The sequence below is a fragment of the Arachis hypogaea genome, chromosome 17 (genome assembly GCF_003086295.3).
Source record: "Arachis hypogaea cultivar Tifrunner chromosome 17, arahy.Tifrunner.gnm2.J5K5, whole genome shotgun sequence".
NCBI classification, from domain to species: Eukaryota; Viridiplantae; Streptophyta; class Magnoliopsida; order Fabales; family Fabaceae; genus Arachis; species Arachis hypogaea.
In genome coordinates this window covers 110,867,507-110,880,831 of record NC_092052.1, presented here as the reverse complement: position 1 = coordinate 110,880,831, position 13,325 = coordinate 110,867,507, and positions in this window count along the sequence as shown.

Sequence of the window (13,325 nt, the reverse complement as noted above, 5' to 3'; positions counted from 1 at the left end):
ACCCCAACCTGCCTCTCTTCCGCGAATGAATAGCAAACTTGAGGTGAATATCTATTCCTGGATTTTCGAGGAGGTTAAGGCTACCCCTTCCACCATAATCCAAGAGGAGCTTGACAATTTGAGGGAGGCTAGGATTATATTTAACTCCGACTTGAGCGACTTATACATTTGTTTCGTCCCTAGTCTGGGGACCGGTTATGCCATATCAACGAGCATGCCGACAGTGTTCTAAACTGGTTATGAATGTACGCTACCTTGTTCTTGCGAATTAGGGTTTGGTTGTCTTTTTTCGACTTCCAATTAAGCGTGCTAACTCACTCTAGGTATGCTCCTTCCCAGCTCCATCCAAATAGTTGGGTCATTATTCGTGGTGTTCGAGCTTTTATATTTGTTTTTAGATATCGAGCTCTGTCTTAGAGTCTTCTTTTATTTTTTTTTTACTTTGACTATTCCCTTCAAATCGCAAGGTCGTGGGTTCATCTCCTTCCGAGGTGTCCCAAATAGAAAATTTTTTACTTTGTTTAAAGAGTCATACCATGGGTATAAGAAAAAATTCTTTAAGATTGAAGGGATAGAGGGTACAACCCCTTTTTTCATGACCTTGGAAGGTGGGAAAAATTTAATTTGTATTGGAATTATAATGTTTCCTCCCCAAAAATCCAAGTCGGCAACATTAACGCTTCCGAACTTCGGAGCATCAATTTACTAATGATGTTGTGGAATGAACATCCCCTTGTTTTAAGGGATATATTAATAAATGAGCAAGCTATTCAGACTGCTATCAGTAAGCTTTGTTCTTTTGTACTCATGATTTTGTACATTTGTTTAGTTTCTTGATCTCATGAGTTTCTATTGCTCATGTTTCAGTTAATATGGCTGGGGACTTGTTGCCATTGCCGAGATGAAGAGAAGGTTATCTGCCCAACCTTCTATCAATGTAAGTGGTGACAGAGTCTCCTCCTCCGTCACTATCAATCCCCAACCACAATCTCAGATGATTGAGGAAAGTGGGAAAGGGCAAGATCTTAAGGTCCAGATCCTGGAAGAAGATTCCCCTGCCAACTCTTCAACTAAAAAAAAATTAAAAAGTGTTGGACAAGGTGATGATGTTTTTTGAGTCCCTACCTCCTTTAAGCATGTGCTAGATAAAGGTTTTCGAGCTCCCAACTTCGTGGATCATCATTTCATGGATGAAGACACGAAGGTGGTGCTTGCCAAGATGCCTTTGGAAGACACCTTTCCTTGAGGTCAGAGAATGCTCCTCCGCTCGGCCACTTATGTACGTGATGCCGAGGTAGAAATCTCAAGCCTCCGCTCAGACTTCCTATTAAAGGATAAGGTAATAGCTGATGCCAACGCCCAGATCCAGAAGTTGAATACCTTGGTTACCAGTTTTCAAGAAAAGCAAACCTCCCTTGAAAATGAGCTCAAAGTCCTTAAAGAGACGAAGGCTGCTTCCGATTTAAGGGAAGAAACGTTGAATAAGTAGGTTTCTGAGTTGATAAGAAGGATTGAGGAACTCAAGCTTTCGGTAAAAAAGGTGAAGCAAGCGGCTATGGATGAAGTTTTTTATGCTGAATGCAACATACTTTATCAGATTAAACTGAGGGTTCCCAACTTGAACGTCTTCGAAGTCGATGCCTTCAAGAAGGTAGTGGATGGAAAGGTTGTTTCCATCTAGTAATTTTTATAATATTTGTGTAAGTGTTTAGAACTTGTCACTTAGGAACTTTAGTACTTTTGGTAGTACTCTTCCTATTGTTATCGGGATTTAACTTTATGTGTTTCCATCGTCTTCGAGATTAACTTAACGTTTTTGTCGCTTAATATTTTTGCAACATTGGTTTTCGTCTAGTATTCAAACCGTTATTCTTTCGAGCTTTAATTTCAACTCAAATTCGATTGTCAAGGAGATATTCTGAAATTCTAATATAATTACTTAAACATAATATAAGGTTTTATAGAAGAAACCCACAGTTATTCATAGCATAGATTCGCAAGAAAATCTCACTTTACCAAATACAAGAGAAGCCTAATTAAAAACCTAAGTGTGTAGGAAAAGAGTGACTTTATTCTACTAATAAAAATTTCTTAGCGTAATACCATTTTTTTAAGAGTAATACCTCTTTATGTGAGTTGTATTCCAATTTCTCGGGACCTCATAATCATCCAATGTTTCTAGCTTGTATTCTCCTTTTATCCAATACTTCTTTTTACTTTGAAAGGCCCTTTCCATGTCGGAGCTAGCTTACCTCGCATTCCTGGAGTCCCGGCATCAGCCTATCTTAACACTAGATCCCTAGGTTGGAAACTTCTGGATTGGACCTTGGTATTGTATTTCTTGGCCACCCTTTGCTTCAGAGCCTGCTCAGCTAAGTTAGCCATATTTCTAATTTCATCAATTAGGTTCATGCTTTCATGAGTTCCTGCGATTCCCAGAAGCATTCTTGGACTCGGCTCCCCGAGTTCTACTAGGATTACTGCTTCTTCACCATAAGTGAGTCTGAAATGTATTTTTTATTTTTCTGGTAGATTGGACTATAGTTCCATATGACCATAAAACTGACCATACCTCGTCTACCCAGGAACCCAGACGCTCATCCAATCTCTTTTTTAACCCATTTAAAATCACTTTACTAGCAGCTTCGGCTTGTCCGTTTGCTTATGGGTGTTCAACCGAGGTAAATATTTTACGAATTCCCAAACCAATCAATAGTTTCCAAAATTTCAAATCCGTGAACTGAGTCCCATTATCTGTGACTATAGTTTCAGAAATCCCAAACTTTGCAATGATTTCTCTCCAAACGAACTTCTGGCATTGAGCAGAACTGATACTAGACAGGGGCATGGCTTCAATTTATTTAGTAAAATAATCTATAGCAACTATAAGAAATTTTACCTGGTTCGATCCCTATGGGAAGGGCCCCAATAAATCTAAGCCCCACTTAGCAAATGGTTTTGTCGGGATGACGGACACAAGCTTGTGAGGAAGTGCTTGGTAGAGGTTGCTGTGTAGAAGACATTTGTCACATTTCTTCACATATTCCATGGCATCCTTGAAGAGAATGGGTCAGTAGTATCCTGCTCGAATAACATTTTGAGCTAATGACTTTTCTCGCAAATGATATCCACATCATCTCTCATGAACTTCTTGCAACACATATATTATTTGTTGGTTATTTAAACATTTCAATAATGGTTAGGACACACCCCTTTTATACAGCTACCATTTATCATGGTATACTTGGCTACTTTAAGTCACAACTTCCTTGCTTCTTTAGGATCACCGGGCAAGATCCTGTGTTCTAGATATGTGCATATTGGATCCATCCAAATACTAAGACCAGACGAATGGGAAATCATGACGTCGGGCTTTGTTACAGTAGATTCTATAAGTACCTCTTGTATCAGACTACAATTTCCTATTCTGGGCTTAGTACTTGCTAGTTTGGACAACACATCATCTCGTGTGTTATGTTCCCTAGGTATGTTTAATTAAAAAGAAATAAAAAAATTGTACCTCTTGATGTACTTTTTTCAAGTACTATTGCAATAATGGATCCCGTGCCTAGTATTCTCCATTAACTTGGGATGTCACCAACTGTGAATCACTGAAAATGGTCATTTATGTAGCTCCAACATCCCGAGCTAACGCTAATCCTACAAGCAAATCCTCATACTCAGTCTGATTGTTCGAGATGGGGAAATCAAATTTGATAGAGGCCTCAATCACCATGTCTTTACCCTTGGTTAGGATGAGACCAGCCCCTCCATACCTAAAATTGGGGGTTCCATCCACATGAAGCTCCCATATCGGTATGTTGGAGTTTAGGTGTATCATTTTGGCCAAAAAATCTACCATCGCTTGAGCCTTAATGGCGGATCGTGGTTCATAACGTACATCAAACTGAAATAGTTCTATGGACCAACTCATCATTCAACCTGCCAAGTCAGGTTTTTGTAAAACTTTCTTGATCAGTTGGTCAGTTTGCACTATTACCAAATAACTTTGGAAGTATTGGTACAACCGACGAGCCGATGTGAGTAAAGCAAATGCAAGTTTTTCCATATTTGAATATCGTAGTTTGGGCCCTTGAAGAACTTTACTAACAAAATACACAGGACGTTGGTGCTTATCCTTATCCTCTAAAACCAAAGCCAAAGCCAGAGTCTCTTTGGTCACGGATAGGTACAAGAACAAGGGTTGCCCATGTTCTGGCTTTGCTAAGATAGGAGGAAATGAGAGCAAGTTCTTAAAATATTGAAAAGTTACTTCACATTCCTCTGTCCATGCAAATTCCACATTCTTCCTCATCAATTTAAAAAATGGTTTGGCCTTTACTACAGAAGCCCCTAGGAACCTTGATAATGCGGCCAACTGACCTGTGAGCCTTTGAACCTCTCTAAGATTCTGAGGACTCGACATGTTTATAACTGCTTTGCATTTCTCAGGGTTAGCTTCAATTTCCCTTTGAGTAACCATAAACCCTAAAAATTTACTTCTCCAAACTCCAAATGCACAGTTGCACACTTTTCTGGGTTCAACCTCATCCAGTAAAGTCGGAGGCAGTTAAAAACTTCCTGCAAGTCAGCAATCAGACTGGAATCATCCTTTGTCTTTATCAACATATCGTTGATTTAAACCTCCATATTCTTCCCAATCTTCTGCTTGAAAACTTTTGCCATTAACCTTTGATAAGTTGCCCCTACATTTTTTAGACCAAAGGGCACTACAATGTAGTATTAAATTCGCTTAGGGGGTGATCAAAGTTATTTTATCTTCGTCAGCTTTATGCATCGGAATCTAGTTATAACCACTATAGACATCTAAAAAACTTAATATCCGATATCCCGAGTACGAATCAATCATGTTGTCAATGTTAGGTAAAAAAAAGTCTTTTGGGCAAGCTTTATTTAAATCCATGTAATCCACACACATTCACCACTTTCCATTAGACTTTTTCACCATGACCACGTTGGACAACCATGTTGAGTAAGTTAATTCTCGAATAAACCTAACATTCAGTAATCCATGGACTTGCTTTTTAACCTAGATAGCTCAGCCAGGCAACATCTTACGACGTTGCTGAGCAACCGGCTTGAACTCAAGCTTAACAGCCAACTAATAGGACATGAACATTGTGTCTATTCCATGCATATCGGAAGATTTTCAAGCAAATAAATCTATGTTATCTCTCAAGAAATTCTAAAGTTCCGACTTCAAGAGGTAAGGAAATTCCTTGTTGATCATGGTGTACTTCTGTGGTAATTGTCGGGTACATAGTATAAGACCCAAACTTTTTGAAGTTAGATTAAGAACTAGTTTTGATATATTTTAATGGGTTAAAGCTCGATTTTAAAAAATTATTTATTAAGGATGATTGAATCAGGTTTTGATCAATTGAGTTTGAAATAAATTAAGGTCTTATCTAATTTTATAATTATGGAGTATTTTTTTCATTCACAATTTAAAGTTTTAGAAATTTAAAAATAATGAGGTTTTGACTATTCAAATTTGAATAATTGGGAATTTAGTTTGATTTTATGAATTGAAGACAAATTAATTTATTTATCTCTAATTTTAAATTAGAATACTCAATTGAAAATAATTTGCAAGTTAACAAATAAATAGTATTTTTTAAAGATAAGTAAATTGTATTATATTTAGTTTTCAATTACCCTACCCCCAATTCTATTGGAAATACTTATACTACCCTTTTCTCCAAAAATTAAAACCCTAATCCTAATCCTAACATTCCCTCACCCTAAACACATACCCCCTACCGCAGAGAAAAAGAAAAGAAAGGGAGAATCAGAATCGGGGAAGAAAGGAGAGGCGAAGGAAGAGGACGGCACTGACGGGGATGGGTGTCGACGTCGCTGTCACTGTTGCAGAGGGGAGAGGGAGACATGCGAGAGAGACTAAACGCAAGGATGGAGAAGCCTTCATCGTCGCCGTTCTGTCGTGTCCTATTCCGTCATCATCGTCATCGTGAGGTCCGCGTTGCCATCGCCGAGAGGAGCTGCTAAGTGTCACCTTGGTCGCCGTTTCACCATCGCTGTCGCGGAAGAAGAAGGCATGCGAGAGGGAAACAACGCTGAGCCCCCATCACCACTATCGTTCAAGTTACTGGTGTCGAAGGAGAAGCCCGAGGAGAGCAAAATGACGCGACGGGAAAGGAAGGAAGCCACTTGCGTTGCCACCGGAGCCTTTGTCGCCATCAGAAGATGTTGCCGTCACCGTTGGGCTATTCCTTAGTTGCTGGAGTTGTGTCCCGTTTTGATTTCTGCCGCCGCTGCTGAGGCCAGCCATCGTTGTCGAGCTTCTCGCCGCAGTTCTTGCCATTGGGGGGTTACCGTCGGAGCTACTGTATTTCTGTTCTGTCGTTCTTCCTTACTGCAGGTTGAGTTTCGATGATTTCATGTTGAAATTAAGGTTGCGGCTGAACTATCGGAGCTTTTGGTAGTTATCAGAGCTGTTGTCGAGTCAGTTCGAAGGCTACTGCTTCGTTCTTTTGTTGCAGTAAGTTAACCCTGTTCTAAAATTATCACTGCTAGCATTCTGGTTATCTATTGTTGAGAATTTCGCGATGTTAATGTTCTAGGGTCGAGTTCCGGTAATTTCATAGTTGAAATAAAGGTTGTTGCTATTGTTGTGGAAGTAACAAAGTTGTGGATGCAGCTGCCGCTATTGCCGGACGAGGAAAAAAAGCAGTGACGATCCAAGAAAATTTTAGGAATGGGGGCAAAAATATATATACAAAAATAAATTTTGTTAAACATTATTAATTATATGAAGATATAAAAATTTAAAAAGTTAGTGAATATTTTCATTCTTAAAATACTATTTATTATATATAATTTATAAAAATATTTTTTTATTTCTAAAACTTGAACTTAAAACATTTTAATCAAATTATAGATAATTTATTATCCTAACTAATTTTTTATACACATTTAATAATAAAAGACTGAATCAATTAGCACATTAACGCTTAATAATACACTAATATTTATAATTTAAAACTAAAATTATATATAAATACTAGAAAAATTAAATCTGTATATGAAAAGTACGTTTATATAAAATAATAAAAACTTAATTTACTATTCTTTCTTTCTTTCTTTCTTTTCAAAATAATTAAATTTGTTATATATTTTTAATTTAATTTTAATATAATGTTAGATGAAAGATTTTAATCATTTATTTAATTATATATTGTAATTAAAATATTTTTTATTATTTATAAAAACAAAAAATATATTTTAAATTAGTAAATTAATCAACTCATTTTAAAATTTTATATACAACATAAGTACATATAATAGAACAAAAGATAAAAATATAAGTAATAAGGATGAATAAATTGAGAATAAAATAAAATATATAAAATCATGAAGAGAATAAAACATTAGATTGATACGTAAACTATAATAATTTGAATTAAACTTTGCAATTAAAAATATCAAAAAGAGAAACAATGAAATTGGAAGACACATAAAATTATGGAGAGTTATATAAAAAAATAGAGAATTTAAAATTTATCTTTTGGTGAAAAGAAGATGACTATTAGACAAGGAATAGAAAAAGAAAGTTGAAAATATAAAAATAGGAAGAGAGTTTAAGAGAATATAGAAGTGACGGGCAAAAAAGGATTTATTACGTTTAATTATGCAAAGTGCGGCTAATTAAGGTAGAGAATTATTTTGAAATTAAAATATTCTGGGATTGAAAATGAGTTTAGTGAATTAAATCAAATAAATGAATGTCTGTAATGTAAACGATTTTTCGGTTGTGATTGGTTGATTTCTGAATCTGGTAAAAATAATTGAATATGTTAATTTCGATTTCTAGATTGAAATTGATAATTGATTTTGAATGACGAATTTGAAAATGTTGATTTGAAATGCTGATTTTGTTGGGTTGAGGTTGAATTGAGAGAACCCGTGAAGGGTGGTAAACTCCGATGGGAGACTTGTTGATATATCACGGTAAGTGAGGCCACCAAAAGTATGTAGGAGGAAAAATTCCCAACTCGTGGAGTTGGTGGATTTAGGGATGAGGTTTGTCCTGAACTCCCGGTTTTGTTAGGTGACGGCGCCAAATTTTTCCTTTTCATTGAGACCACCTTTGAAACGTCTTCATCTCGCATGTATTCAAGAGATCTGATGAATTTCTTGCATTGACTTCACATCCTTGGAAGTTAAATACCTTCCGAAGTCTCCTTCCAACAAGCCAGCAATCAAGCATAAGGACATGACTGTTGGGGTTTACATGTTTACTTCTAGGAGTGCTTTATTAAAGCAGTCCAGATAATCTCGTATGCTATCCCCTACCCTTTGCTCCATCCCCAGCAAAGAAATTGGGTGCTTAGCCTGAGTTCTCCTAGTACTAAAATGAGCTAAGAATTTAACTTTAATGTTGACAAAGGAGGAAATTGATCCGAAAGGTAGTGTATTAAACCACGCCATAGCTGGTCCTGACAAGGTCACCAGAAAGACTTTACATCGGATCGCGTCACCGACTCCTTCTAAATTCATTCTTGCCTCAAAGCATCAATGTGCTCTTGAGGATCTGTCTTTCCATCATACTTCAAGTCGGTAGGCTTGTCAAAATATTTTGGCAACTGTACCTGAAGGACATGAGAAGCAAATGGGGTTTGCCCCATTATCACGTGTTCTCAGATTTTTCTATGCCTTTTAGGACTTAGACTTCTCTGCGAAATCTGCCGCCTTTTAGACTGGACAGATTGTGACTTTTTCCTTGCCCACCTATCTGCTTCCCGAGAATCGCCACATCGTCGGAGTGACCTCCTTTAATTTCTTCCCTTTGATGTTGTGGTGAACACGAGTCCCACCGATTAAGATCCTGCCCTTGTTCAGAGATTCCGGGGTTACGCTCATCATGTTTCTTGGCTGGGTGACTCCGGGAGCATGATTGCCTAGATAACGAGCGTTCAGCCAACCGCCGTTCTAGTTTCAAATGGTGGCATTCCAATTTTTGTACCCAATGTCGTATTTCCTGCATAGGGTAATGTTAATCATTCCCTAATCTAGTGAAATGGCAAGCTTCCGTGTTACGGGCTTCTGGATTAGATTCCCCTTGGTTCACATACCTAGGGGGAACTTCCTCGTAGCTGGAAGTGACATCGATTTCACGCCCGTCTTTCCGATGTTGATCCTTCAAAGAAGTTTCTAAGTTGACCGTGGAGTGAATTCTGTGTTCAGCCATGATTCTTGGTAAAATAGGATCTCCACAAACGGCGCCAAATATTCGTATATGGAGCGAGTTCACGAATTGAGGGTTAGAGGTCGGAGATCCTATCTTCGGCATGTGCAGAATTAAGCCGAAAGAACAACCTATAAGACACTTCAATACTAAAATTAACTAAATGTTTGAGTAGTATGAGTAATTCGAAATTTACTTATTAAATGTCTTTTCCTTTTATTCCTACCTTTTGGAATTGCTGCTACATAAAATTTATTTTTTTTATGTCGTAATCTTAATGTTGCAATATGGTAATTTTTCATCTTAATATCATTTTCATTTGTGTTAGAATCGGATGCCATTATGTAACATTAAATTTTCGTTTAATGACTATTTTTTCATGTGATTATTTGTCTGGAACGCCAGATATATTTTGTATTTTCATTACAATAATTGTTTTGCACCGTTTTTCATCTTGAATGATAACATTATTATTGATAAACACAATATTATTTAGTTTTTAATGTACAATTTTTTTAATACTAAACTTTAAAAAGTATACCATTATTTCCAATCGAAAATAATAACATGAGTACGATATATTTGAATTGCTTTTGGGAACCAATTTTTTTCTAATGCAATTTAGCCCATTTTTCTCCATCTCCTTCCATTTTCTCTTGTTAACTAAAAAGGAAAAAAACTAATTATTACTCATTAATTTCTGACTAGCTTTGCCAGTGGCAACTCACATACTACGATTAATTAATGATAAAAGGTTAAAAACCAATTCATTGACCTGGGACTTGGGAGTAACGTGATTTGCGAACACCATTTGTTTTGTTTAAAGTAGAGCGGCTCAAAAATTAGAAGTGGCTGCTACACTGCTACTGCCTACCTAGTAGTTTTCTTACATTTGTTATACAAATTTAAGTGGATAATTTTTTAATATAGGAATATTTTTAGAGTAGGTCTAAAATGAGCACAATAATTATATATTTATTGAATATGTCATATTTATATAAATTATTAGATTTTATTAGATAAAAATTAAAAATTAATATAAAAAAAGAGTATTGATGGACTATAAATAAATACAGAATTTTTTAACATATAAATAAATATTTTAAATAATAATATTTTAATACATAATATTTTAAATAACAATGAAATCTTTTATTTTAAATAATTAAATATAAAATATATAAATATAAAAAATATAAATATTCTTTATTTATTAAGATTAGTTATTATGTAATAATTTTTTATAAAATATTAAAAAATTATATTAAAATAATATTTTAAACTGTAACATAAAAATATAAAATAACTAAAATTTTATTTTATATACTTGACAAATAATTAGATTATTATATTCAAAATTTATTAATTAACTATTTTTGTTAAAAATATTATTATATAATATAATTTTTTATCAAAATATTTTAAAAATATAATTTATTTAAAATATAATACATGAAAATATTAATTTTTTTATTTTTAAAAATTTTTTTAAAAAAATAGAATAAATAATATAATTCTAAATACATGCCTATCACATTATATATTTACTTATATTAGTAAGACCTAAACTAATCAATATTACACAATTAAAAATATTAAAATTGTATATAAAGTTAGGCTATTGCAGAAATATAATCACATAAATACACTGTTTTTTTTTATACTTTTTCCAAAATAATATATATATATATACTATCTGAATTAAAATGCAGATAAGTTGTTATATGTAATTACACCTATATATATAGACTTGTCTAAAAAAATTGAAAAAAATAAATTATATTATTTATTTAATTTTTTTAAAAAAATTTGAAAAAACAAAAAAGTTAATATTTCTATGTATTATATATAATTTTTTAAATAAATTTTAATTTTACAAATATTTTGATAAAAATTTATATTATATAATAATATATTTAACAAAATAATTAGTTAATAAATTTTAAATATAATAATTTAATTATTTGTCAATTAATATAAAATAAATTTTAATTATTTTATATTTTTATATTGTAGTTTAAAATATTATTTTAATATAATTTTTTAATATTATAAATATTTTCTTGCATAATAATTAATTCTGAATAAAAAATACTTATATTTTTTGTATTTATCTATTTTATATTTTTTAGAATAAAAAATTTCTACCTTTATATAATGAAATAAGTGATAATCTTCTTAATATATATATATATATATATATATGCTATCTATTAATTTTTTATATATTAAATAATTATAATAATATAATAACATTAAAATCAGATAACATATTAAATTTATTACATTAAAATTAAAAAATTATATATTTTACTCTTGGTTTTAGCAAAATATATTTTTAATAAATTATATATGATAAAAAATATTTTGTAAAAGATATTTGTACACCAATTTTTCATATATATATATATATATATATATAAAAGTTTGGTCGAGTTAGAGAATAAAAATTTAACTAAAAAAATAAAAAGATATTTAGAAATAATAAAAAATAAAAAAATTATCTTATTATAAATATTATATATATGAAACTATAAATGTTAAATCTAAAAAATAATTTAAAATTATCATCTACTTAATATTACCACAAAATAAATATGAATAAGAAAAACTAGAAGGAAGAACTAAGAGGTGACATATATATTAGAGAGTTTAAAGAATAAAAGAATATATATCAGTTCTATATCAGTCACTATTACATACACACATATTATACATATATGTAGTTGATACATATTATTTATTTAGTTTTTCTAAAAAATATTAAAAATATACTTCCATGTATTATATTAAATAAATATATTTTGACAAATATTTGATAAAAAATTATATTATATAATAATATTTTTAATAAAAATAATTAGTTAATAAGCATTGAATATAATAGTCTAATTATTTATCAAATAATATAAAATAAAATTTACTTATTTTATATTTTTATGTTATAGTTTAAAATATCATTTTACTATAATTCTTTTATATTATAAAATATTTTTTGCATAATAATTAATTTTAATGAATAAAAAATATTTATATTTTTTGTATTTATATATTTATATTTTTAATTATGTAAGTTTGATTAGTTTAGGTCTTACTAATATAAATAAATATATAATGTGATAAGCATGTATTTAGAATTATATTATTTATTCCATTTTTTTTAAATTGAAAAAAAGTTAATATTTTCATGTATTATATATAATATTTTAAATAAATTATATTTTTAAAATATTTTGATAAAAAATTATATTATATAATAATATCTTTAACAAAAATAGTTAGTTAATAAATTTTGAATATAATAATTTAATAATTTGTCAAGTAATACAAAATAAAATTTTAATTATTTTATATTTTTATGTTATATTTTAAAATATTATTTTAATATAATTTTTTAATATTATAAAAATTTCTTACATAATAATTAATTTTAATAAAAAGATACTCATATTTTTTGTATTTATATATTTTATATTTAATTATTTAAGAATAAAAAATTCTATTACCATTTAAAGAATTATGTATTAAAGTATTATTATTTAAAATATTTATTTATGTACTAAGATATTCTGTATTCATTAGAGTTCATCAATACTCTTCTTTTATTTTAGTCTTTAATTTTTATTTAATAAATTTTAATAGCCTATATAAATATGGCACATCCAATAAACACATAATTATTATGCTAATTTTAGACATACCATTTTATTCTATACCTGTCCAAACCCCCCATTTTTTATTCTGATATTACATAATAATATACATTAAATAGAACGATGTTAAATAGAAATTTGAGAATCGATAATACGCCTTTTATAGAATGCCAATATACTCTTATAAATTGTGTTTATAAATAAAAAATATCTTGTGATTTATAATTTGCCTTTTGCGAATTGTAATTTTTAAATTAAAAAATATTCTTTTTTATAATATACCCTCCACAAATTATTTGTGTCACAAATATTCTCAGAAATTTGTTAAATATTAAATTACATCAACACTAAAACAATATATAAAAAAAATTAGTCACCCAACTCTCTCTCTCTCTCTCTCTCTCTCTCTCTCTCTCTCTCTCTCTCTCTCTCTCTCTCTCTCT